General features: G+C 43.9%; 1 protein-coding gene across 1 annotated transcript in view; it reads right to left on the reverse strand.

Moving 5' to 3' along the window:
- The window catches only part of LOC136624713 (uncharacterized), a 47,386-nt gene extending 23,104 nt beyond the window's left edge, over positions 1-24,282 (reverse strand). Inside the window, exon 1 of the mRNA XM_066598657.1 lies at positions 24,201-24,282. The gene's annotated coding sequence lies outside the window, so the exon portion shown is untranslated. The remainder of the gene's footprint in view (positions 1-24,200) is intronic.
- Between the last annotated feature and the right edge of the window lie 2,714 nt (positions 24,283-26,996).

A 26,996-nucleotide genomic window follows, 5' to 3' on the forward strand; every position in this document is an offset into this window, starting at 1 on the left:
AGAAGACCCCGAAGAACACGTCCGCCGGCAAGGCTGAGCCCGGAGCAAGCCCCCTTCAGGCGGCGCGTGCGTAGCCCTTCCATGGCCCCTCCATGTGGAGTCCCTCCAGCAACTCGTACTGGCATGGGAAGGAGGCCGGGGAGGGGGCGCCCGTGCGGCGCCGCGGTGGTGCAGGGGAGGAAGGCGGACCCCGGGATAGGAGCGGTGGCCGGATGATGGGGCTGACAGCGTTGGGGACCAGGGGAAGTGCGGGGGGCCGTGCTCCCGGTGATGTGCAAGCCTGAGCGCGGCCTCGGCACAGCGGTGGGCCGGATATTGAGGAGGCCGAAGATGGGGGCAGTGGGCGGTGCCCCAGAAACACAGAGGTGGCCAGGAGGACCTCGGCACCAGGAAGAGCCGCTGAGGATCAGGGTGAGCGGCCACAGCCTGGAGGAAGTTGGATGGGCGAGAGGAGCAGCAGCGCAGAGGACGGCGACAGGGAGCGTCAGGACAGCTGATCGGTGGCTGGTGGGCCCACAGCCCCTACGCAGCCAGGTGAGAGCTCTATGTGGGGTCTGTCTAATGCGTGTAGTCAGGTAGCGCGGGTGAGGGAAGTTATGGGGTCGTATGCGAGCGGCGCAACTTTAACAAATGCGCTTAGCGGGGGAGGGGTAATGGCGGCACTGCTTGGCGTACTCTGTGGTTTACTGATGCAGCAGAGTGGGGGGGGCAGGACAGGCCGCGGGGGTTGCCGCGGCGGTTAGACCGCCTCTGTGTGCGTCATCCAGCATAGTGAGCTCGCCTGGGGTAGGCTCGGCTGAGGGGACTGGGGGTGGCCAGGTGGCATGGGGGGAATTAACGAGCCCCTCTCCTTCAGCGGTAGCGGCATGGCGGATGGATGCAGGTTCGTCAGCTGCGTCAGAAGGCATGCAGGGCTTTAGCGGGGGTGTGGAGGTAGGGTGGTCAGCGACGGTAGCTGTGCAGACCGAGAAAGAGGGGGATGGGATTAGGCTTGATGACCGTGCTAGGGGGGAGGTTTATGTATTCTTCGAGGGGCCCCTGGGGGCCCACTTGAAGAAAGAGGTTAGAGAGAAAATATGGAAGTACGAGTATGTTGAGATATTCTCCCTCCTCCCCTTGGAGAAATTTAATCTCGACAAGGGGAAGAGGACAGAATTTAAAAAAGAGGAGGAAGAGAAGCGAAGGTGGCGTCTGATTCCCCAGACATTCACTAACTGGCTCCAGGCGTTCGCCATTTTAGCTAGCGTAATTGGGGAAAAAGCGCCGGACAATTGTTCCGGGCTTTTTTGTTACATGGATTCGATAGGTGAGGGGTATCGGATTTACGGGGGCCAGATATGGCTTCATTATGATGAACAATTCAGGCAGCGTAAGGCGGTGCGCCCTTCCATTAGGTGGGACCAAAAGAATATCGGGCTGTGGCTTAGGGTTATGGCTCCAGCGTGTTTGGGTCAGCCTTTTCAGGGGGGTGCCGGCCCTCGGGCCTGGCCTCCACCTCAGCAACAGGACAGGCGGGCGGAACTAGACTTGGCTTTTGTTGGCAATTCAACGAAAGTCAATGCAAGTTCGAGGCGACATGCAAATTCAAGCATGTCTGTTCACACTGTAATGCAGGCTCCCATGGAGCGGCAAAATGTTTTAAAAAGGGACAGGGTAGAGGGGCAGGGGGTGTTCCTAAAAGGGACAACCCCGGTGAGGGTGGAAGAGATGGCTCCCTTCTTAAATAGATACCCGGATAGGGAGAAGGCGGATTTGTTGTTGCAGGGTTTTAGGGAGGGGTTTGTTATTCCCCCTCCGGCTCATTGCGTCCCATTTTCAGTTAAAAATTTACGTTCAGCGCGTGAGCATGCAGCGGTGGTGTCGGAAAAGATCTGGAAGGAGGTCAGTCTGGGTAGAATGATTGGGCCGTTTTTAGAGCCTCCGGTGCCAAATTTTGTGGTATCACCACTGGGAGTAGTACCGAAGAAGTAATCGAACAAGTTTCGGTTGATACATCACTTGTCCTACCCAAAGGGGGCATTGGTGAATGATGGTATTGACCCTGACCTTTGTTCCATAGTCTATACGTTATTTGATGCCGCTTTGCGGTGGGTAAGGAAGTATGGCAAAGGGGCTTTGTTGGCGAAGGTCGATATCGAATCGGCTTTTCGCCTACTGCCGGTGGCACCGGAGAGCATTAGGTTACTGGGCTGTTATTGGGACGGTAAATTTTTTGCTGATCGCTGTTTGCCCATGGGGCAAGAGACACCGCTAAGGTTCAGTCGGTGATCCACTACTTGGATGATTTTTTGTGCATTGGGCCGGTGGGGTCGCCGGTCTGCGCAGTTTTCGTTGGGTATGGTTCAGTGGGTGGCGAAGCGTTTCGGGGTGCCGCTGGCCCCCGAAAAAACGGAGGGGCCTACGACGTCACTGAGTTTCTTGGGCATCTTCATTGACACAGAGGCAATTGAGTGCCGACTGCCCGAAGATAAGTTACGGGACCTGCAAGCGGAAGTGGCGGCTGCGAGGGCGTCCAAAAAGATTATGCTGCAGTGTTTGCAATCGGTTTTCGGGAAGCTTAACTTCGCCTGCACGATAATGCCCAGGGGCCGGGTTTTTTGTAGGCGTTTAGTGGCGGCAACTGCAGGGGTGAGTGCCCCTCACCATTTTGTGAGGTTAAAGGCGAGTCACAAGGAGGACTTGGCGGTTTCGGACGCCTTTTTAAAGCAGTATAATGGCAGGTCAGTAGTGATGGCTGAAGTGAGCGAGAACGCTGACTGGGAGCTGTTCACAGACGCGGCAGGCAGCGGGGGGTATGGGGCATATTTTCAAGGCAGATGGTGTGCGGGGGAATGGCCGGAGCAATGGCGGCGGGAAGGACTTTTGCGGAACCTGGTGCTATTGGAATTGTTTCCAATAGTTGCGGCTATTGCGCTATGGGGAGCTCACTTTTGGGATCGAAAGGTGAGGTTTCACTGCAACAACATGGGAGTGGTGCAGGTTATCAACAATTTGACGGCCTCATCTCCCCTGGTTGTTAATTTGTTGAAACATTTGGTGTTGGAGGCGTTAGCGCTCAACAGGTGCATCGTGGGGGTGCACGTTCCGGGTATAAATAACTCCATTGCGAATGCTCTCTGTCGTTTCCAGTGGGAGCGGTTCAGGACGCTGGCGCCGGAAGCAGAGAGAGAGGGGAGGAAGTGCCCGGATCGGCTATGGAGTGCGGTACGAGAGCAGTGGGGCACCTGATTGAGCGGTCCCTGGCTCGGGGGACGAGGGCTGCTTACGGCACAGCGTGGCAAGAGTGGGAGGGCTGGTTGGAGCATTGCGGAGGGGCGAGCTCGCTAGATGACAGGGTGGGAGTACGTTTGAGTTGGTTAGGAAATAAGTCAAAGGCGGGTTGGTCGGTAGCAAGGGTGAATAGGTTTATGGCGGGGGTGGCGTTCGGGTGTAAAATTAGGGGGGTTGCAGATATAACAAAAAGTTTTATGGTGAGGCAAGCATTAAAGGGTTTTAGGAGAGGTAAAGGGAGGTTGGATTCTAGAAGCCGGTGTCGTTTAATATTTTGGAAAATTTTTGGGGGGGGGGCTATAGAAGTAGTTTGCGGTGACAGTTGGGAGCGTTCGCTTTTTAAAGCTGTTTTTTCGTTTGCGTTTTTTGGAGCTTTTAGGTTGGGGGAGTTAGTCTCACCTAGTAAAGTAGTAGGGGGGGGGATTGAAGAAGAAAGAGGCTAGATGGGTGGATGGGAGAGTGGAAATTTGGTTGGGTCGGTCAAAGATGGATCAGGAGAGGCGTGGTCAACTTTTACGGCTTGGTAGGTTCCCGGGGACAGTTATGTACCCGGTGAGTTCGTCCGAGGACTATTATCGGTTTCGGGGAAGGAAGGGGGGGGGGGGGGGGGACCGACGGGCCTTTTTTCCAACATGGGGATGGGAGTTTTTTTGTCACGATTTCAGTTTACGGCAATTTTTAAGAGGGCTTTAGAGACGATAGGCCTTGATAGCTCGCAGTTTGGGTTGCATTCTTTTAGGGTGGGGGCGGCAATGGAGGCCTCGGTGCAGGGGATGGATGAGGAAGCAGTTAAAAGGATAGGTCGATGGGGGTCGGGGAGCTATAGGTCATATGTTCAGCCTCAATTGTTATAAAAAAAAACAAACTGATTATGCTTTGTTTTCTTTCAGGTTGCCACCCAGCGCTAGTGTGGATTTTAGGTCATTCATTTGTTTTTTGGGGGGCGGAGCGAGCAAAAGCTAGGCGCAACGGGAGGCAGCTGCGATTGCCACGTAGCGGGGCTTTGGTTAGGTGGATTGGGATTAGGGGGATGTTGTGGTGTAGGGTGTTGGAAGAGGTTGAGAGGGGGTTGAATTAGATAGAGTGCCGGATATACTTGTCCTGCATGCGGGGGGCAATGATTTAGGTCAGAGGCCATTTAGAGACCTGTCGAGGGATATCAGGTATGATATCCTGAGACTGATGTCGGCCTACCCAGGGTTACGGGTAGTTTGGTCTGAAATAGTCCCTAGAAGAGTATGGAGGAGTGTTAGGTCAGTGAAGGGGTTAAACAAAGCGAGGATTAAATTAAATTAAATAGAGAAGTTTCTCGCTTTGTGGGGTATCATGAGGGAGTAGCGGTGAGGCATATTGATTTGAAAGAGGGGGTGGGGAATTACTGTAGGTAGGACGGGGTACACCTAAACGAGATAGGGATAGACTTGTGGTTGGAGGGGATTCAGGAGGGGATTGAGAGAGCATTATTGGGGTGGCGGGCTGCGTAGGCTTGAGTAGGTCAAGCCGTGCTGGCTGTGGAGGGGTCCCTTGGAGCCAGTAAAAGGGGTAGTAGGGGGTAGCAGGGGCTGGATAGCTTCCTTCCCCTCTTTGAAGTGGTTGATTTTAGGACTGTCGTCTCTGGGTCTCGCAGGGCGGGCCCTGATGAGTTGGTGGGTGTGGTTACCCAAGTTATGGTTAGCCAGCCTCGGGGTCTGGATGAGGCGACCTGGGGCGAGGTGATGAGTGGTGGGCCCCCCGAGTCTGTCGACTGGCGGCGGGGGCAATGGTGGGAAGATAGTGTCGCCCGAGTCCGAAGTGCGACCAGCGACAAGTACAACTATTTTCTGGCGGTTGTTTGTGAGGCGACAGTTAATTGTTAGGGCTCCAGGGATCTCTCTCAGTGTTAGTTCAGAGGGGGTTGAAAAAATGGTTATTATATGTTAATTCATGTTTTTAAATAAACATGGCTGCTGTGTCCATATATAATCCAAGTATGGAGTTGGTGTTTATTTGGAGGTAAGGGGAAAAAGGGGGTGGGGGGGGAGTCAGGTCACAGTAGCAACGACTCCGGCATACCCTGGTCAAGAAAGGGTGAGTCAGGGGATGAGGAATTTATGTCTGCTTAAGGGCGCCCACCCACTGGCGTTTGCGATTTTCGTGCGTGAAAAACGCAGCGTTTTCGGCGCGTTTTTGCCGTGTTTTTCGCGGCGTTTTTTGCGGCGTTTTCGCGGCTTTTTCGCGCCTTTTCCATTAATTTCCATTAACATTCATGGGTGCATTAGGAGAAAAATAAGGACACATATGCAACTGACAGTTCCTATGTTAAAAATCGCAACGCACCGCAAAAAAAAACGCCAGTGGACAGGAGTACATTCAATTCTAATTGCTCTTGAGAAAAAACGCAAAACGCAAAGAAAAAAAAATCGCCAGTGGGTGGGCGCCCTAACAATTCTGTTTTATTAATGGTATCATGTCTGAAACTCTAAGGTAGCTGGGCACTGCAGGAGACTGTCAGCTCTGAGGTAACTGGTAACCACTGCTTGGTATCTGTCAGCTGTGAGATAACTGGCCACCTATTATGCAGACTATCAGCTCTGAGGTAACCACTGCTTGGTATCTGTCAGCTGTGAGATAACTGGCCACCTATTATGCAGACTATCAGCTGTGAGGTAACCACTGCATGCAGTCTGTCAGCTGTGAGGTAACCACTGCATGCAGTCCGTCAGCTGTGAGGTAACCACTGCATGCAGTCTGTGGTTGAGGCAGCTGCTGCTGTTAATCAGATTTGGTTTATAATTACTTGTTATTTTATAACTGTTACTTTCATATAAAGAAGCAGAATCTAATGATGACCGGAGGAACAGAGATGGTTAATAAGGGTTACCGTGATGTTGGTATTACCCTTGGTGTGACTAGTGAGGTGGTTGTTAGACATCCTTGGGGCGCCTCACTACCTCAGTGTAACTAGTTAGGTGGTTGTTAGACATCCTTGGGGCGCCTCACTGCCTGGATGTGTTGTTACATTTATGGGATCGAGGTAATGGAGCGGTGTGGGTACTGACATGAGGGCTCATGTTGTGCCGGTCTCATCCATTTATGGTTATTTTAGTCAGAAATCAGTACAAATTCCTTGCATCCAGGAAATAGAGAATTCCCTGCAATAGGGCAAGACTCCAGTGAGGCCCTCATATTGGAAGTCGTCCCGGATCATTAAAGAAGGCTCCCAGTACGGCTTACATGTGCATGAGTTAAAGGGACTCAGCTGTGAAGGGGTTAATAAGTTAATTTCAATTAAAATAAGTTAAAAGTTGTTTATGATTCTGAGGTAGTTAAATTGCTAAGCACATAGATGAGGGCAGACTTGCCGGTCATTTTGATACCCTCCTTTTTTCAATTTGAGGTTGTCCCCTTTAAGGGTGATACCAAAGAAGGAGCCTGTCTCCTCTCAGTGATTTATCATCTTTCTTACCCCGAGCAGTTGTCTCTGAATGTTGAGGCGCTCCTGAGTCGCTGGCATTAAAATATGCATCATGTGACTACATTGGCTTTGATATGGCACTTCGGTCATGTGATGCATTATTCGGATAACTTCTTATTGGTTGGGGTTTTAATTCTTTGGGTTTCCAGTTTGGCGTTACCGATGGGATCTAAGGCATCCTACTATTATTTAGAGCGATCCTCATTTTTAGAGTAGGTGGGAGGAAGGAATCTCCTGATGCTGGTGTAATACACTTAGATGATTGTTGTTTATGGGGCATCAGAGTAATGAGGCTATGCACAGGTTTTAGAGGGCATGTGGTCAGAATGGAGGATTTTGAGGTGCCGCTGGCGAACGGGAAAAACGGTATGGCCATGTACTCTGTTGGAGTTTTTAGGTATTCAATTGATAGCATTGCGATGGTGTTTCTAATTGTCAATGTCAGGGGTGCATAGTTTATGGGTTTAATTAGTCAGACATTATGTATGAAGGCAGATTACATGGAGGGAGTTGCAGCCGTTAGCAGGTCGGTCCTGTTTGGCTTCACAGGTGTTTATTATTGGTCGCAGTTATTCCCGCAGGTTATGTGTGGTGATGTGCGGTTGGAAGTCCCATACATTGCATGAGCGGATGTCAAGGGAGCTAAAGCAGGATTTAGTGCTATGGTTGGTATCTGTGACTTTAATGGTCGGTCAGCTTGGTGATGGGAGTTTGTGGAAGCGGAGGAGTTATCCTTAGGTGCTGGCATCAGTGGATAATGGTTATGGAGTGATTGTTGGTAAGAGCTGGTCGGCAGGAGTTAGTTCGTGTGCTGGTCAGATTATGTCTAACATATAACATTTTATTGAGGGTTAGACATGGTCAGTGTGAGATTAATGCGGCTGTTATTTCATAGTCTTGTTTGCGGATGCAGCAATTCAGGGAAGAAGAGTCCAGCATTTAGGATGCAGTGCTCATATAGCTCAGTTTGGAAGGCATTGGGGGGTATTGCTTTCTTTCAAAGATGGCATAATCTGGTACCTATTAATTCTGTTTTTCAGGTAGAGCGATTGATCAGGGTCTGTAAGGCAGTAGTGTATGCCCCTGATCAACGCTCTGCTATCACATGTAGCTTACTAGTGAAGTTGGTGAAAGTATTGCCTGAAACTTTAATTTTTGGATTTTATGGCGGGGGTGAGGATGGTACAAACTCATGGACACCAAAGTCAGTCACCAGAGGTCTCACAAGGGGTAAAAGAGTGGTGCAGGAAAAAGCCTGTAGGATATGCCAGAGTTCAGAACCCTAAAGGGCCATTTACAGGTAACAATTGTTGCTCAAAATTTGTTCAAACGAACAAAAATATGCAATAATCTTTACATCTAAATGGAAAGCCATTGTGCATTATTTGTTTGCTTTTCATTTGTTATCCGTTTCAACCAGAATAAAAATCATTGCTGGTTCGCTCACTGGTCGCTATGTGTAAATGCCTGTGTTCGAGTCGCGTTAGTGAGAAGTGAGCGCTTCTCAGCCATAATCTGCCTGTCTAAATGTTCTGCACAAGCGCAGACAAATAGTGGTGACATCACCTGCTTGTGTGTTCGTTTAGACAACAGTCGTCCCATGTAAATGTACCATAAGGGGTATAGACGGGAATGACTGTTTATTGCAAAGACTCCATCCCTCAATTTTGAGATCACTGGGGAAAAAACTGATCAAGATTTCCTAATTTCTAATCTTAATACTTCCACAGATGCATGATGCACCTAGTACATGAAGAGGCAAATGGCTCTTCATGTATTAGGTACATTTTGACATCTCTGTATGCCTACTCAGAAATTTACGTCACATCCGACCTGGCGTCCCTCTCTAATTTCATTTACACTACCGTATTTTCTGTTGTAAATTTTACATAAATATGTTGGTCCATATTGATCATGCCCCCTCTGACAAACCACATCCTTTTAAACACTGGTATACAGTAAAAATGTAGCAAAATGTTGCAATTGTTTTGCCTTCGAAACTGGAAAAGTCTTTTCTGAATGTTGCCCTCTGTTCTCGGACTAGGAGAGGGTGGAGGAGTCATTACTATAAAACCCGGGTGTGTACCACATGTGGTCCGCAATGCCATTCTATGTGGCCCTCAAGCATCAGGAAAAAGACATGCTTTTCCATGTCTAAGGGCGCCTAACCGCTAGCGATATTTTCTCTTGCAATGCGAGAGCGATGATTATGAAACCAATGCTTTTCAATGATTTCATACTGATTTGGGATTTTTATTCTCAAGTCTTGCAGCACAGAGAAAAAATCTGCAATATTGCTCTGTCATTTCAATGGGGCCGGTGGCAGCAGCGCCATCCTCATTGAAAACATAGGGAGTACATCGCAGACTTCTGCCACAGCTGTCACATCTATAGCAGAGGATTTCTTCATCACCGCGGGGATGAAGGAATCCTCTGCCACAGCTGTGGTAGAAGTCCGTGATGCTATCCTATTGCTTTCAATGGAGTCCGAACTGCTGCAGCTCAATTGAAAGCAGTGGCTTGCAGGCAACCCCAGCAGTGATAATTTTCTAGGAAGGGTTTGAAATATAAGCCCTTCCCTGAAAAATCAGCCCTAGCTGTACAAAAAAAAAAATTATACTCACCTAGAAGAGCCATTGGGCTCTTCTCTCTGGCACAGCTGTCTTCTTCAGTGTTCTGCAGGCTGGGGGATTGAAAAATCCCCGCTCCCAGAAAGTGCTGCTCTCATTGGCTGAGTGCTCAGCCAATCACAGGCAGTGCTCAGCCGTTGAATGACAGCTGAGCGTTGTGACCAAATTACCGGTGCCACCTGTGCCACCTCTGTGACACCTCTACCCCCGCCAGCTCCTCAGTGTGGGCCTCGTGCTTTGGTCATCGTGGGGCACCACATTTACCTGTTGTTCGCACAGAAATTTTTATGAAGTCGTGGTTAGCTTAGAGGAACCGAGAAATAAATATGTATATCCGTAGAGGAGCCTTAGAGTCTCCTCAGACTGCATGTACTGATGTCCCTCTGCAGAATGTGCTACTCCTCCCACTTTCCTCCCTTTTACCCTTAAAGGTAACTCCCCTTTTTATTCATATGTATTCCCAGACTAGAGGGTACAGCCCCTTCTTAGCCCAACACCAGGAAGTTGGAGAATTAATGGTGAGTCAGTCAGTGAGGGCTTTTGCCTTTGTATACATAGATAAAAAAGGAACAACATGGCCTAGTTACCAACTGAAGAGGACGTGTCACATTAGACTCCACTAATGCTCTGGTACTTTTGCAAAGCTACCTCTTCAAGATGGACAAATGTTCCAGTTGTCAAATCCACCATCCGTTTCACTGCTGCCTGGAAAATTTAGTCATCTAGACTTCTTTCCTACCTGAGTTGATCGTGAGCTAAATGCTTTGAGAAAATGTTTATACAATTATCATCTGTACAATCCATGCATAACCATACTATACCCTAGAGCTGCTTACCTCTATGTGTCTGTGTGCTGATCCTTCTGTTTTCAAAAGAAGTTATTGATAATAACTATTGGGCACGGCGCACGGAGGTGACTCAGTCTCTTCCCCATCCACCCCCACCTGAATCTCACCCTGGTGCTGCTTACACCAGTGTGGCTGTGTACCAACTCTATATTGGGCACGGCGTATGGGGGTGACCCCCCCCATCCTCCTCCACCTCTAATTTTACCTCCTTTCTAATGACTAAATGGATACATTTTTACCAACACTTAGTCTACTTGACATAAGATTTTGATCTGTAGCACATTTGTAACTCATTTATTGACATTTGCACTGTCTCTGTGGTTCACAATTCCCATAATGGGGCATGTCCACCACCCCCCACTACACACAGGCAGATGGCTGTTACTGGCATGGTTTCTTAACCCCTTAGTGACCAAGCCTGCTTGTGCCTTAATTACCAGGCCAAATTTTGCTAATGTGACACGTGTCAATTTAGCATGGAAAAACACCAGAAAGGTTTTGCATATCCAAGCGATTCTGACATTGTTTTTTTGCCACATGTTGTACTTCATTTAGGCGGAAAAAAAAGACCGATAGAATTTGTGTTTATTTATTAAAAGCGCCAAAATTGGGAAAATTTTGAAAAAATCGTCATTTTTTCACATTTCCAAGTGCAATATCTCAAATATGTGTAAACATAATATAGAAATTTTTGCTAAGATATATATTTCCATCCGTTTACTTAATTTTGGAAAAACTTTCGTTTTTTTTAACCATTTAGGAGACGTACAAATTTAACATTACTTTTCAGCATTTTGAGGAACACTTTGTTTTCCTACACCAAGCCAAGATTGGAAAGGCTCATAGGAGTCAAAATGATAGATACCCCCACAAATGACCCCATTTTAAAAACTACACCCCTTAATGTATTCACTGAGGGGTGTCATGAGTGTTTTAACCCCACAGTTTCTTTTTAGGAGTCAATGCAATTTCGAAGAGAAAAACTAAAATTTCATATTTTTGCAAATATGTCATTTTAAAGACAGGAATTTTTTCTATAGTACACATGAAAATGAGGATTTGCACCCCAGAATGGATAAGCCTGTTTGTCCCGTGCTCAGAAACATACCGATTGTGGCCCTAGTATTATGTCTGTATGCACAATGGGGCCCAAAATGAAAGGAGCAACCGGTGGCTTTCGGAACAGAAATTTTGCTTGAAGGAGATTTAGGCCCTATTGCACACTTGTAGAGCCATTGAGTGACCAAAACGAGAGAGAACCCCCACAAGTGACCCCATTTTGAAAATTAGACCCCATAATGAATTTATCTAGGGGTACGATGACTTTTTTGACTTCACCGTTTTTGAATGAATCTAAGCCAAGGCAAAGGAAAAAAATAACGGCTTTCATTTTTTTGGTAATTCTGTCATTTCAAAAGCAGTTTTTTTTGTACAACACATATATAAATGAAGACTTGCACCCCAAAATGGGTACCCCTGTTTGTCCTGTGCTCAGAAGCATACCCATTGGGGTCTTAGTATTACGTCTGTATGCACAATGTGGCCCAAAATGAAAGGAGCAACCGGTGGCTTTCGGAACAGAAAGTTTGCTTGAAGGAGATTTAGTCCACATTGCCCACTTGTAGAGCCATTGAGTGACCAAAACAATGGGGAACCCCCACAAGTGACCCCATTTTGAAAAGTAGACCCCTTAACGAATTTATCCAGGGGTACGATGACTTTTTTGACTTCACAGTTTTTGAATGAATCTAAGCCAAGCAGAAGGAAAAAATTATGATTTTCATTTTTTTGGCAATTGTGTCAATTTAAAAATAGTTTTTTTTGCCCAGTGTACATAGGAATGAAGACGTTCACCCCAAAATGGATACCCCCGTTTGTCCTGTGTTCAGAAACATACCCATTGTGGCCCTAATCTACTTAAAAAAAACATGGCTAGGCCTATAATGGAAGGAGCAACCGGTGGATTTCAGGGTACAGCGGAATAAATTCCAGGCCCCATTAACCACTTGTAGAGCCATTGAGCAGCCAAAACGATAGAGAACCCCCACAAATGACCCCATTTTGAGAACTAGACCCCTTAACAAATTCATCTAGGGGTGTACTGCGTATTTTGACCCAACAGTATTTGAATGAATCTAAGCAAAGCAGAAGGAAACATTTATGATTTTCATTTTTTTGGCAATTTTGTCAATTTAAAAACTGGTTTTTTTGTACAGTGTACATAGGAATGAAGACTTTCACCCCAAAATGGATACCCCCGTTTGTCCTGTGTTCAGAAACATACCCATTGTGGCCCTAATCTACTTAAAGGAAACATGGCTAGGCCTATAATGGAAGGAGCACCCGTTGGATTTCAGGGTACAATGGAATAAATTCCAGGCCCCATTGCCCACTTGTAGAGCCATTGAGCGGCCAAAACAATAGAGAACCCCCACAAATGACCCCATTTTGAAAACCAGACCCCTTAACGAATTCATCTAGGGGTGTACTGCGTATTTTGACCCCACAATATTTGAATGAATCTAAGCAAAGCAGAAGGAAAAAATTACAATTTTCATTTTTTGGCAATTTTGTCAATTTAAAAACTGGTTTTTTTTGTACAGTGTACATAGGAATAAAGACTTTCACCACAAAATGGATACCCCTGTTTGTCCCGTGTTCAGAAACATATCCATTGTGGCCCTAATCTACTTACAGGACACATGGCTAGGCCCATAATGGAGGGAATGCCCGCTGGATTTCAGGGCAGAACTGAATAAATTCCAGGCCCCATTGCCCACTTATACGAAAAAAAATTTGACTTCCTAAAAATAATCCCCCCCCCCCACACACCCCCCGCCATCCCCATTTTTTGGCATTCCCTAAATATTAGAAAAAGGTAATAATATAAACTGCGTTTTATGTCCGAAGACGGGTAATAACGGAGGCTGGTTGGGTTGGGCACATGGGGCAAGAAAACCGTGTATCCCCCACTCCTCTCATGCTTTTGGGGGGTTATTTTGTAACCTCAGAGGCAGGGATGAGGTATAAAAAGTGGTGCTCTGTGAGGCTTTGTAATCTTGCTGCGGTGCAGCGGTCTCACACAGAAGGCGCTCAACAAGCTGCCCCTGGAACTGCATGAAGGCAAGCGTTCCAGGGGTTTCTTGTAATTACGCATTACGCGGGCCTTCTGCGCATGCGGCTGACGTAATGCCGCCTGGCGCGCATGCGCAGAAGGACAGCTACGGGGCCCGGAGCATCAGGAGAGCGGGGAGCAGTGCGGTGGACCTCGGTGAGTAATTTCAGCTGCCCCGATGGATCCGATCCATCAGGGCAGCTGAATATGTAACTTTTTTTCAACTTTTATTTACTTTTTTGCGATTATCCAATGGATAGCGCCGATCGCAATGCCGGGAAGGGGGGGGGGGGTCCGTACAGCCCGGGATGACAACTCCATGCTGTCGGCTACCTGCGGACACCGACAGCATGGAGCTGTCACGTCCAGGGCCGGAGGGGCTTTATTCTCTGCAGGACGCATGTTTTTACGTCCTCAGAGAATAAAGCCCACTTCGGAAGGACGTAAAAACACTATGGGCTGGTCGTTAAGGGGTTAATTTTTCCCCAAACACTAAGTATATTTAACCACATCACCAAAAATGCTGGCTATGACATCTGTGTGAGTTCTCTCTCTTACACATATGCGCCAATGTTTAAGGCAAACTCTGTATATAGTTCTTGTTCACACACAGGCCGTTGTCTTACTTTCCCCCGTGGCTGTTTCAAATATTCTATCTCATTTATTAAGAGGGATTCCTCCCAATGTGAGAGAGAGATGGCCTCTTGCTATTCCAGATTGGAATCAATGTACATTGCAAATCCCTCTGATAGTTATAGGGCCCAATTGTTGCAGCAGGGTAGGGAGTATCTTACGATGCTGCAGGAGAGGGCCCGTAGATCTATCTTTTTTGCCAAAAAGAGATATTACAAGCTGGGTAATCAATCAAGTAGTTTATTGGCTCACCTACGCCATCAAAATACTGCATCACCTCCAATACTCTGCGTTAGTTCTGACATAGGGGAAATTCTCTCTGATAGAGACTCGATTAGAAAGAGATTTCGGCAATACTACAGTAAATTCTATAACACCAGATTTAGCCACTCCCAACAGGCGTTGGGTGATTTCTTGGCCAACATTCCCTTCCTGACTCTTACCCCAGTGCAAAAAACCTTTGTGGATGCCCCTTTTAGCTTAACTGAGCTGTCAGAGGTCCTATCCAGTAAGGCTAGAGGCAAGTCACCGGGCCCAGACTTCAAATCTAAATTTAACATATGGGGTTCTCTGCCACTTTCAGTGTCTGGTCATATCAACCTGATCAAAATGATAGTACTTCATAAATATCTTTATATTACAACATATCTCGATGCCGATACCATGCTACTTCTTTAGGTCAATGGACATCACATTGACCTATTGCGTCATCAAGGGGCTGTCAAGGGTTTAGTGGAGCGCATCTTGCATTCCAGTTCTCATACATATGCATTGTGTGACCTCGTGATGACATGGCACTTTGCCGTAATGACGAAGTCACCACACGTCATGATGTGGTCACAGAGGGTCACGTGATACGGCACGTTGCCGTGATTACGCAGCTGCCACGCGTCATGTGATTTCCGGGATGACGCGGTACGCCAGTGTCACCCGTCCCAACCACACGATCACGTGGTATGTGAACCTCACCAGTTCCGCCTCCAAGATAGCGCTACACAGGACAAATCGCAAGGTATCACTTATTATTTAGTGTATATAAATTTAAATGTATGTATGTGTATTGTATATGACTGGCTTGAGAAAGGTGCTACTGTTTAAGCACCGAAACGCGTTGCCTTCTACATTAAAGCATCGGATTATACCTCCGTGGACCTGAGCGTATCTCACTTTGATTTCGGAGTCGGCACTTCAAGGAGGGGGCTTCTGAGCATCATACCCCCCTCCTGACCAGTAAGTGTTGTTTCTATATGTTCAACTAACCTTTTGGATAGACATATATTTTGTTACCACAGTACCGTGTAGCGCAGGGACATTTTTTCTAACAATACATTGTCTAAACTTACAGAAGAGGACACATCACAATTACTTCAACCATTTACAGCTCCAGAGATCCTAAAAGTCCTCTCCACAATTCCCAATAGTAAAAGCTCAGAACCAAATGGATTCCCCAGTTATTATAAAAAATTCTCTAAAATCCTTCTCCCACCATTTATGAAACTTTGTAACTACCTATTAACTGGTGCATCCCTTTCCAAACAATCTTTAGAAGCAAGCATCTCCATATTTTGAAAGAAGGCAAAAACCCTGAACTATGTAGTTACTATAGACTAATCTACCTACTAAACACTGACCTTAAACTGTGGGCAAAACCTATCACCCTTTCTCACTAAACTCATACACCCCGACCAAGTGGTGTTTGTCCCAACTAGAGAAGGGAAGTTCAACACTTCTCGTATTATACAAGAAATACATTATGCCAGGCTCAACAAGACCCCTCTTCTTCTACTTAGCATAAATGCTAAAAAAAAACCTTCAATAGAGTCAATTGGAATTACATGAGGGACACCCTGTATAAGTTTGGATTCCCAATGCAACTAATTTCTGCCATCTTTCCCTATATTCACAAACCCCAGCCAAAGTATGGGTCAATGACACTTTATCAAAACCCTTTATGATCAAAAATGGTAATTGATGCCCACTTTCCCCCACCCTTTTTGTTCTGGTGATGGACGCAATACTCCAAAAAATATTACAATGTCCAGATATAATTGGCTTAAAAGTTGGAAAGCTTACCCACACTACAGCAGCCTTTGCAAATGATCTCCTAATACAGATGACAATCCCAGAAAAAAGCACTCCCAGCAATCCTAGAAATTTTTGAACTTTTTAGGATATACTGAAACTTCAAAATAAACTACGATAGATTTGAACCCTTAATTATTTATGTCCCTAATGATTCCATTAACTTAAAACAACAGTCTTCTTTCCCATGGCCCACTTCAGGTATTAAGTACCTAGGTATCACACTTACATAGGACTCATCCATGCTAGCTAACAAACAAACTTAGAGATCTGTTCTGGTTTGAAACATACATGTCCCTCTCATTGCACTCACATAAACTGACATTGAGACTAAAGGCTTGCTACTAAATTCTGCTCCAAATAAACCATGGTACGTTAGGGAATGGGAGACAGACTTGAAGACTGCCTGCTCCAGAGAAGACACTGTCAGAATACTTACCAACTCCCACGGATTTAGTAGATATGTTCAAATCCAGGAAAATTCCTATAACTTATAAGACGCCTGCTAGCCTCGCTAAATTATAACCTCAGACTGCTGTTGGCACTGTGGCCTTAATAGTGGCTCACTGCTACACATCTGGTGAGAATGCCCTATTAATACACCGTATTGGTCACAAATAGTGGAACATCAACAAAATATGCTCAACTCACATCACATTATCCCCAGTAAATATCCTCCTGTGGAAACCGCCTGCCTATTTGCACCCATCTAACAAAAACCTACCAACCTTCCTGCCGTTGACTGTAAAACTCTTAAACCCGCTTATGTGGCACAAATCTGAGGCACCTTCTCTGTCCTAATGGGCAGAAAGGGTTTCACAACTATGCCACTTTAAAAAAAAAATTCAAGCTGGAAAATGGTAGAAGACACAAATTTTTAAGCATTTGGAAACCTTAGTACGAATATATCACTTCAAATAATTTCAATTTAGGTCCATGAACTTCACCCCATGCGCTCTACTACATCATAAATTCCCCACATACTCTACTCCCTCAATGCTTCCAAAAATCTATCCTCAGGTCAAACCTTGAACATGTTTAGAGAATTCAGATAATTTTCTCATTTACCACATAACAGCGACAGAATCTTTTATACACCATTGCCTTACTGATGGACAATCATTTCAGATCTGACTTCCCATAGGAGAATACGTGAATAAAGAATAATGTAAAGGGCACATATTCCTGAGGAACTTCTTCAGTTTGTTGATGTCTCGCCAAATCAAAGTCTTTCACCAACCTTATAGAAGGGAAAAATTAGGACATTAAACACAATTTTTTTTAATTACCTTCCAACTGGAGTTATCTATGCATTTGTGTGCCCATGCTCATCTGTTTTTGTTGTGAAGGCTATTCTGCAACTTCAGATAATTGGAAAACACCTGAGCTCTATTCATACCAAAGCAGATACACATGTAGAACGACACTTCAACCATGTCTGTGGGGGAACAGTAATGTGCTTGAAATGTTATGGCATTTCAGAACCAAAATTTAATCTTCGATGAGGCAGCTTAGAGAAACTTTTGCAAACAGAAGCCAGGTTGATTTTCCATTTGGACAGCTTAAATCCAAACTGAATAAAGAGCTTTCCTTTTCTGTTTTTCACTCATTTAATTTTGCATCCGCGTATGAAATATTCTTACAAAAATGTTAGATTTTATTAACAAAGAACTTAGGAGGTCCAGTAGGTCCAAAGGACTAATTCAATAGGGTATTGATTACTACAAAGGACATTCTGAATATTTATTAGAACAGAGGGGCAGTATGGTTATTTATTAATACAGGGGAACAGTATGGCTATTCATTACTACAGGAAATCAGTATGGCTTCTTGTTTATGACAGGTGGACAGTGCGGATCATTTTCATTACATGAGAACACTGCAGCTTGTAATTCATTACTCAGGGGGCGCTGTTATACAGTATTTAGGGGAAACCATGCATGGCACTATTAAAAGTTTATCTTAATATAGGGATGACTGCAAGGTCTATAAAGTGATGGTGGTACTAGAATTTTTGTTTGTAAACTGACAATTCCCATCATACATTATTATAGATTACATCATATTAGGTAGTACAGGCTTAAAGAGCAGGGTCTGATGACTTTATAGTCTATCCCTTTTTGATCTTGGTTCTGGTTCTGTATTCATGTAATGAACTATTCTAGTTCTATATATGTTGTGCTAACTTGGGGGTTATTCATATGAGGACCACCATCTTTTCTTCATAAGTTGAGTGGCAATATCTCAGTAAATCATATTAAAGCAGGTAAAAGTAATTCCATTTATTTTCTCAAAATCAGGATATCAAAAATATTCTGCTCAAAAGTGCTCTCTGGAAAGATTTTCCAGGCAGCAACACATATGATCCTCTCTGTGGTCTCACAGGCCCTTACCTTGGAGAGGGCAGTCCATCAAGTCTGCTCTCAAGCACTCTGCAAGACATCCTGCGTACTGCACTACTACAATATAAGTTATGGCAACTTGGGGGTTGCTAGCTCAATTGATTGCCATCTTCCCTCCACCTAGATTGTCGCACATCAGTAACCCACGTACAGACCAGAAATTTAGTAGAACTTAAGAAATCTGTCCTTTTTTTGCACAATAATATGCAACATCATACAATCTTCACACTGTTGTTATACATTACAGTGTATACATATATATGCAAGAACCTGGTAATTTAGCCAGAGCATAACACATACTTTACTCTGTCTATCATAGGCCTAGTGCCTTAAACACAAAGCAGAGTCCAATACCATTGTACCTCTCATGATCTAGTTCTGGTTTCAGGTTTCAGTGTTATAACCCAAGCAGACAGATGGCATAGTCAGGAAAACTATGAGGTCAGTAACGGGAAGTATTGGTTTGCAGTACAAAAGATGCAGGTATATATCGTAGTTATATATGTAAATAAGTTATATATGTAACCCAGCTATATACAGTCAGCTCTAATACACGCAAGTATATACACTCAGCTCTGCTACACGCATCTATATACACTCAGCTCTCATACACACAGCTTAATACACTCAACTCTGCTACACGCAGGTATATAGATTAAGCACTGCCACATGCAGCTAAATCATTGAATTGTAAAGTTGGAAGGTACCGCCATGGTCATCTGGTCCAACACCCTGCTCAAAGCAGGATTCACTAAATAATCCCAGACAGATGTCTGTCCAGCCTCTGTTTGAAGACTTCCATTGAATCATAGAATGATAGAGTTGGAAGGGACTTCCATGGTCCCCTCAATTCCTTCCTCCAGATCATTAATAAAAATGTTGAGCAACACTGGGCCCAAGAAAAAAACCTTGTGGTACCCCACTTGAAACATTCTTTCAATTAGATGTGCAGCCATTTATGACTACTTTTTGAGTACTCAACTCTGGTGCACACATGTAAATAGACTCAGCTCTGTTACACATAACAAATATACACTCAGGTCTGCTACATGCATGTATATACACTCAGCTCTGCTATATGCAGCTATATACACACAGCTCTGCTAAACGCAAGTATTTACACTCAGCTCTACTACATGCAGGTAAATACACTCAGCTCTGCTACACACAAATATATGCACTCAGCTTTGCTACACTTAGGTATATACACTCAGCTCTACTCTATCATCCCAGACAGAGATTTGTCCAACCTTTGTTTGAAGACCTCCATTGAAGGAGAACTTACCACCTCCTGTGGTAACCTGTTCCACTCATTGATCACCCTGTCAGAAAGTTTTTTCTAATATCTAATCTATGTCTTCTCCCTTTCAGTTTCATCCCATTGCTTCTAGTCTTTCCTTGTGCAAATGAGAATAGGGCTGATCCCTCTGCACTCTGACAGCCTTTCAGATATTTGTAGACAGTTATTAAGTCTTCTCTCAGCCTACTTTTTTGCAAGTTAAACATTCCCAGAGTCTTTAGCTATTCCTCATAGGACCGCTCACCATTCTGTTACTTCTTGCTGTTACTTCTGAACTTGCTCCAGTTTGTCGATATCTTTTAAATTGGGGTGCCCAGAACTGGACACAGTATTCCAGTTGAGGTCTGAAAAATGAAGAGTAGAGGGGGATAATTACCTCACATGATCTAGAATCTATACGTCTCTTAATACATTCCAGAATTTTGTTTGCCTTTTTTGCTGCTGCATCACATTGTTGACTCATGTTCAGTCTATGATCTATAAGTATACCCAAGTCTTTTTCATGTCCGGTTTAGCCCAATTTCTCACATTCTGTATGTACATTTTTCATTTTTCTTGCCCAGATGTATGACTTTGTTAAATACCATTCTGTTAGTCGCTGCGTACTATTCAAGCTTTTCTAGATCTTTTTGAATCCTCTCTCTTTTCTCTTCTCTAGTATTAGCTATGCCTCCTACCTTTGTGTCATCAGAAAATTTGATCACTTTTCCCTCAAATCCCTCCTCCAGATCATTTATAAAAATGTTGAACAACGCTGGGCCCAAGAAAGAACCTTGTGGTACCCAACTTGACACATTCTTCCAATTAGATGTGCAGCCATTTATGACTACTCTTTGAGTACTCAGCTCTGGTACACACATGTAAATAGATTCAGCTCTGCTACACACAGGTGTATACACTCAGTGCTGCTATATGCAGCTATATACACACAGCTCTGCTGCATGCAGGTATATACACTCAGTTCTACTAAATGCAGGTAAATACACTGAGCTCTGCTACACATAAGTATACGCACTCAGGTCGGCTTCACACAGGTTTATACACTCAGCTCTACTACACGCAGATATATACACTCAACTCTGTTACATGCAGTTATATACATTTAGCTCTGCTACACACAGCTATAAACCAGAGAAGCAGGATACTACTGCTGAATACACCAAATATACTGGGGGTTCCACAGTAACATTTACTATACTGATTAGTGTAATATACCAACATGTAATATACACTAATTGACTGTTGCCATGTCCCCAAACCATGAAAGACCAAGCCGTGAACAAAGCACAATTTCAAGCGGAATCCTCGGCTCGACAGTTCTTAAAACATTTACAGCCATCAAGTCAATCTTGTTTAAATAAAATGGCTAGAAAGCACCTCACAGGTTTGTCCCGGGCACCAAAACCATTCTACATTTAACCCCTTAGTGACCAGGCTTTTTTGCTTTTTTCCATTTTTGTTTTTTCCTACTCCCTTTTAAAAAATCGTAGCTCCTTTATTTCTCCATCGAAGTCGCTGTATGAGGGCTTGTTTTTTGCGGGACGAGTTGTATTTTTCAATGGCACTATTTATTGTACCATATAATGTACTGAAAAACTTTTTTTAAATTCTTAGCGGAGAGAAATGGAAAAAAAAACAACATTCCACCATCTTTCGGTGTGTCCTGTTTCTACAACGCACAAACTGCAACAAAAACGATATTTTTATTCTATGGGTCAGTACGATTACTACGATACCAAACTTATATAGTATTGTTTTTGCTGTAGTACTTGTATTTTTTTTTGAAGATATTAAATTTTTTTCAATTATTTTCTGTGGTCATTTTGTGCGCGCGATAACTTTTTTATTTTTACGTTGACGTAGTTGAGCAAGGGCTCATTTTTTGTGGGATGTCCTGTAGTTTCCGATAGTATTAATTTAGAATACATATGACTTTTTGATCGCTTTTTATTGCGTTTTTTCTGGGAGACAGGGTAACTAAAAAAATGCATTTCTGGCGTTCTTTATTTTTTTTTTCAGACGACGTTCACCGTGCAGAAAAAATAATGCACTACTTTGATAGATCGGACTTTTACGAACGCGGCGATATAAAATACATATTTTTATTTTATGATTTAGATTTTTTAATAATAGATATGGCAAAAGGGGGGTGATTTAAACTTTTAGAACTTTTTTTTTTTTTACAATTTAAAAAACTTTATTGATCTTTTTTTTAACTTTACTTTGAAGTCCCCCTGGGGGACATTAACATGCGATGCTTTGATCGCTCCTGCAGTATGACTTAATGCTATAGCATTACGTCATACTGCTTTTTTACAGGCAGTCTATGAAGCCACCCTGTGTCGATGGCTTGATAGGCAGTCTGCTAAGGCAGCCCTGGGGCCATTCATTAGGCCCCCGGCTGCCATGACACCTGCACGGCTCCCCCGATCTCACCGCGGGGGGGCCGTGCGGGACCCCCAAACAGCGTTCGGGGGATTTAAATGCCGCTGTCAGAATTGACAGCGGCATTTAAAGGGTTAATAGCCGCGATCGGCCGAACGGCCGAGCGCGGCTATTGCCCGCGGGTGTCAGCTGTAATAAACAGCTGACGCCCGCGCTGTATGGAGGGAGATAGCGGCGCTACCACCCTCCATACACGTCCTGCAGCTGCAGGACGTAAAAACACTATGGCCCGGTCGTTAAGGGGTTAAACACTGTTCTCCCCTATCTGAGAAATTCACTTAGGCTCACAGTCAGTTCATTCCGTGGATTTCTACTAACTCTCTCCACAGTGTGCAGTCTCACGCCACTTCTGCTTGTCTAAAAATATACTGCTATTTACCAGTTTTAATGCAAATGTATTATTATGAAAGTTGTAAATTGATGAATATCTACAAGTGCTAGTAAAAGTGAACCCTACTGATACAACCTTACGTTCTGCTTCTGCACTATTGCTATTGCATCATTGTGCTACATAGCACTGGCGTCATGATTATCATTTATTGTAAACACCCATTTCAACTGCTGCAGGTGCTGTTGGTTGAGGAAAGTGTTGGTGACAGGGGCGTAACTATAGAGTATGCAGGGGATGCGGTTGCAGGAGCCTTAGGGGGCCCATAAGGCCTCTATTCTCCAAAAAGGAGCCCAGTACGATGAATAAAGCATTATAGTTGGGGGCTCTGTTACAGGTTTTGCATTGTGGCCCAGAAGCTTCAAGTTACGCCTCTGGTTGGTGATAAGCTCTGTGATCCAAATTACTTACTGCCACTCTCATCATCTGTAACTCCCTCCAGCAAACTGTACAATTATAACCTGATTTTGAAATTTAAGGCTGCCTGTCCACGGGTGTTGTGGTATCCCACGGCGGATCTCCGCTGATCTGACAGATAGGCTGAACGCGGAGAATCGCGGCAATTCGCAGCATACTGCCGGCCGCAAACGGAGAATCGCAATGCTCGTGGACAGGAAGGCGGCACTTTTCATAACAACGCTATGTAAAGATTCAGACAGCGTTATTCGCCGGTGATTTACCACCGGCGGAATCACGCCCGTGGACAGGAGCCCTAAAGGTAAGAATAAACCATCCAAGATTATCTTTATTATATTAGCAGGCTTCTAGTACCTTTTGATATATTAACAAACTCATGACAAATGTTATTTGAGTTGCCACATGTCAAAGGAAACAAATATTTGTAAATGTACTCAAGGTATTAAAGTATTTTTTATTTATCTTACTCACAAGAAGAGTTCTTAAAAAATGTGACCCACAATACATATAAACAATAAATAGTTATCTGCCCTACAGTGCAGTAATAGAGCAAGCAATATGCAAACAAACAATTGCTTTATATTCCCGATTTATATTTTTCATCTTTCTATCACTTTTCATATCCATTTATAAACTAATCTGTAAAAAATCATAATTTATTTTATATTGATTACAGTAGATTATATCATTGCTGAATGTCTAAGTCCATAGACCTGGTCATTGACTTACAGGTTGTGATTTAGTGTAGCTAATGTTCAGAAAAGAATGTGAAAGCTAAACAGAGGAGCTAACCTGCCAAGTTACAGGAATGCAGTAGTGGCTGAACCCTTCTTACGTAAAATATGACCCATTATGAACTGCAACAAAAACACCTTTGATTAGTTTCTGAGACAGTGATGAAAAATATTATTTTCTGTGCATGCTAGCAATTAAAACTACATAAATGTATGTTTTTAAACATGCCAGAGATAATTACTGTGCATGTCCGAGACATCAAATATCCTGTTTCTAAATGTCTATAAAAATAAGGTACATGTAATAAAAAAGAGGAACTTTCTCATTACCTGCATGTGTAATGTGTTGCTTCCCCAAGCTGCTCTCCTATACATAATACTAAATAATTAGGAGTCATAGGGTATACCTTAGCAGACTGAGTAGTAATGCCCTAGGTATAACCGAATAATTTCCACCTGAGCCCCAAAATTTGTTGCCTCACCATTTATGGGAAATATCTCAATTTCCTCCAGCCACACTCCAACTAACTCAGGAGACCCAATATCTCAATTGCCTCCAATGACACAACTCCCGATTCAGAGACTGACAAGCCTATACAAGACTAAATACACCATCATCTCTGCAAGGACTCCGCCCTGTCAGAGCCAATAGGTGACAGACCCAACAGAAACCATTAATCAAAGGGTACAAGGTGGCTATCGATCCCCTGCCTTCACCACAACCAAATTTTATACTGACTCCAAGAACCCCCCCCCCCCCACTCACAATAGCAAGCACTGCTTGACCACCTCAAGCCTGCACCGCACCCCACAAAACCACCGCTCTCTCAATCCCCTCTTGGATCGCCAATGACCAAATGTCAATACCCATATAATTTAAGTGCACATCATCACACCTCCAAAAATTTATGTGCCCAGATTATAGATCAAAATGCCAAGGACACACCTCTGAGCTACAAATCCCGAAAGCTTCCTATTTAATTTGACCCGAACTTTGTTCAACCTTTCCACTGAACTCGCATTGCACCATGACTTACGCGCACAATTTCCGGCTAAACCACTATCAATTCTGGATATGACTTTAAAATTCATAAACTGTCCTAATGAATGTCCTGCGCCAGCTCTATAAATGGCCTCCTACCCAAATCATTCCCCCAAATACGCAGCGCTAAAATATCGTAAACCCTATCCAAACTCTCAAAACGCTGAAAATCTGGAAAAACCCTACACCATGCCATCCCACACAGCCTAATCCACCTTATCACTGCCATGCTCCTGGCAAACCCCAACTGTTTTCCATTAGGGCGGATGTCCGCTCTCTCAGCACCCCAATAAATGTAGGAATGGCCCATAATCCACACTAAAGCTGGACGATGATCTGTAAAAGAAGACGAAGAGGGGAAAAAATATTGCTAAAACATAACTCAAACCACATATCATAATTTTCTGACGTCATGTGCAGGACTTCCTGCCAGCCCCTTTTACCCATCATGACTCTTTATAATAAATGTGGTCATATATATGACCTATACCGCCTGGATTTCCATCTGTCAATCCTTTTTTATTTCCTCTGAATATATACACCAACTAGCAGTTCTGTTGCTGTGCCCACCCGGGAAGAGTGAGAGCCAAAAGGGGGACTATTGAGTCCCTGGCTTGTTAACACCTTATGGAATAACACAGTAAATTGGAATCTGAACAAAAGGGAACCACCTGCATGACACAACAATGGCCCCATGCTCACCCCTGAGCTTATGACAGCTAATAATATTAGCCACAAACCAAATGAATAGAGACTCTTCATAGACTCTTCCAAGATGAGCCTGAAAGCAGCTTTGTTACATATTGGCAATACATTACCCTCTGTTCCTATAGGAGATGTAAAACAGATGAAAGAATGCTAAGAAAACAGAAAGCACCTTCTTGTAAAAATCAGCTATGAAGAACACAAATGGCAGGTATGTGGTGATTTGAAAATTGTAGCTATAGTGCTTGAACTTCAGCTAGGTTATACAAAGTACTGTTGCTTCCTTTGTGAGTGGGACAGCAGAGACAGAGTAGCACATTTCAAAAGGAGAGAATTTCCCCAAAGGACTTCACTGGAACCTGGATCAAAATAAATTGCAAGTCCACCCCTCGTTGACCGCAATTTTATCATACTACCAGCTTTGCACAAAAAATTTAGGACTCAAAAATGTTTTTGCCAAGACCATGAACTGTAATGGCACAGCATTTCGTTAGCTCAGAGAAAAGTGTCTGCATGTAAGTGAGACCAAAGTTAAAGAGGGGATATTTGTGGGTCGACCGATCTCCAGGCTCTTCAATGATACACATTTCGATGATGTACTATTTGGTGATGAAAAAGAAACTTGGAATTCTTTCATGATGGTAGCAAAGAATTTTCTTGGAGGCCACAAGGCTGAGAATTACAAAGCACTGGTGGACAATATGCTGTCATGCAATAAAAAAAAATGGGCTGCAACATGTCTTTAAAAATACATTTACATTCACACATTGACTTTTTCCCTGACAACTGTGGTTCTGTAAGCGATGAGCATTGCGGATGCTTTCATCAGGACATCGCTGGTATGGAGAGATGCTACCAAAGGAAATGGAGTCCCTCAATGCTAGCAGACTACTGTTGGAATATGACGCATGAAACACCTGTAGATTAATACAAGAGGGCAATAAAGAAACGCCGTAGATGCAAATAATTAGATATTAGAAAAAACTTTCTGACAGTGAGGGTAATCAGTGAGTGGAACAGGTTACCACGGGAGGTGGTGAGTTCTCCTTCAATGGAAGTATTCAAACAAAGACTGGACAAATATCTCTCTGGGATGATTTAGTGAATCCTGAAACAGAGAAGGGGGTTGGTACCGATGGTCCCTACCAACTCTACCATTCTATGATACTATGATTCTAATGTCCAGTTTTCATTGTGCAATTGAGTTTTTAACAGATACATTGTGTTTTTCATAATTGGAGGAATATCTAGACAGTTCCTGTGCTGCAAGTAGCCTCTATTACATCATATGTATGTATGTAGTTTTTAATAATAGTTAATGTATCTCATAAATCTGAACTAATCGAAGGTTTTCAATGTGAATTTCCAACTCAGCACATCAAAATACTAAAAAATTGGCATATTTTCTTTCTGAAACAAACAAAACATTAAAATTTGTTGACAAGTGTTATTAATCGCTTGAACCACCACCAAATTGTTGCAGTGAAACTTGACCTTCTTTTTGCAAAACCACCTCCCATAGTGTCACCGC

The sequence above is a fragment of the Eleutherodactylus coqui genome, chromosome 4 (genome assembly GCF_035609145.1).
Source record: "Eleutherodactylus coqui strain aEleCoq1 chromosome 4, aEleCoq1.hap1, whole genome shotgun sequence".
Classification (NCBI taxonomy): Eukaryota; Metazoa; Chordata; class Amphibia; order Anura; family Eleutherodactylidae; genus Eleutherodactylus; species Eleutherodactylus coqui.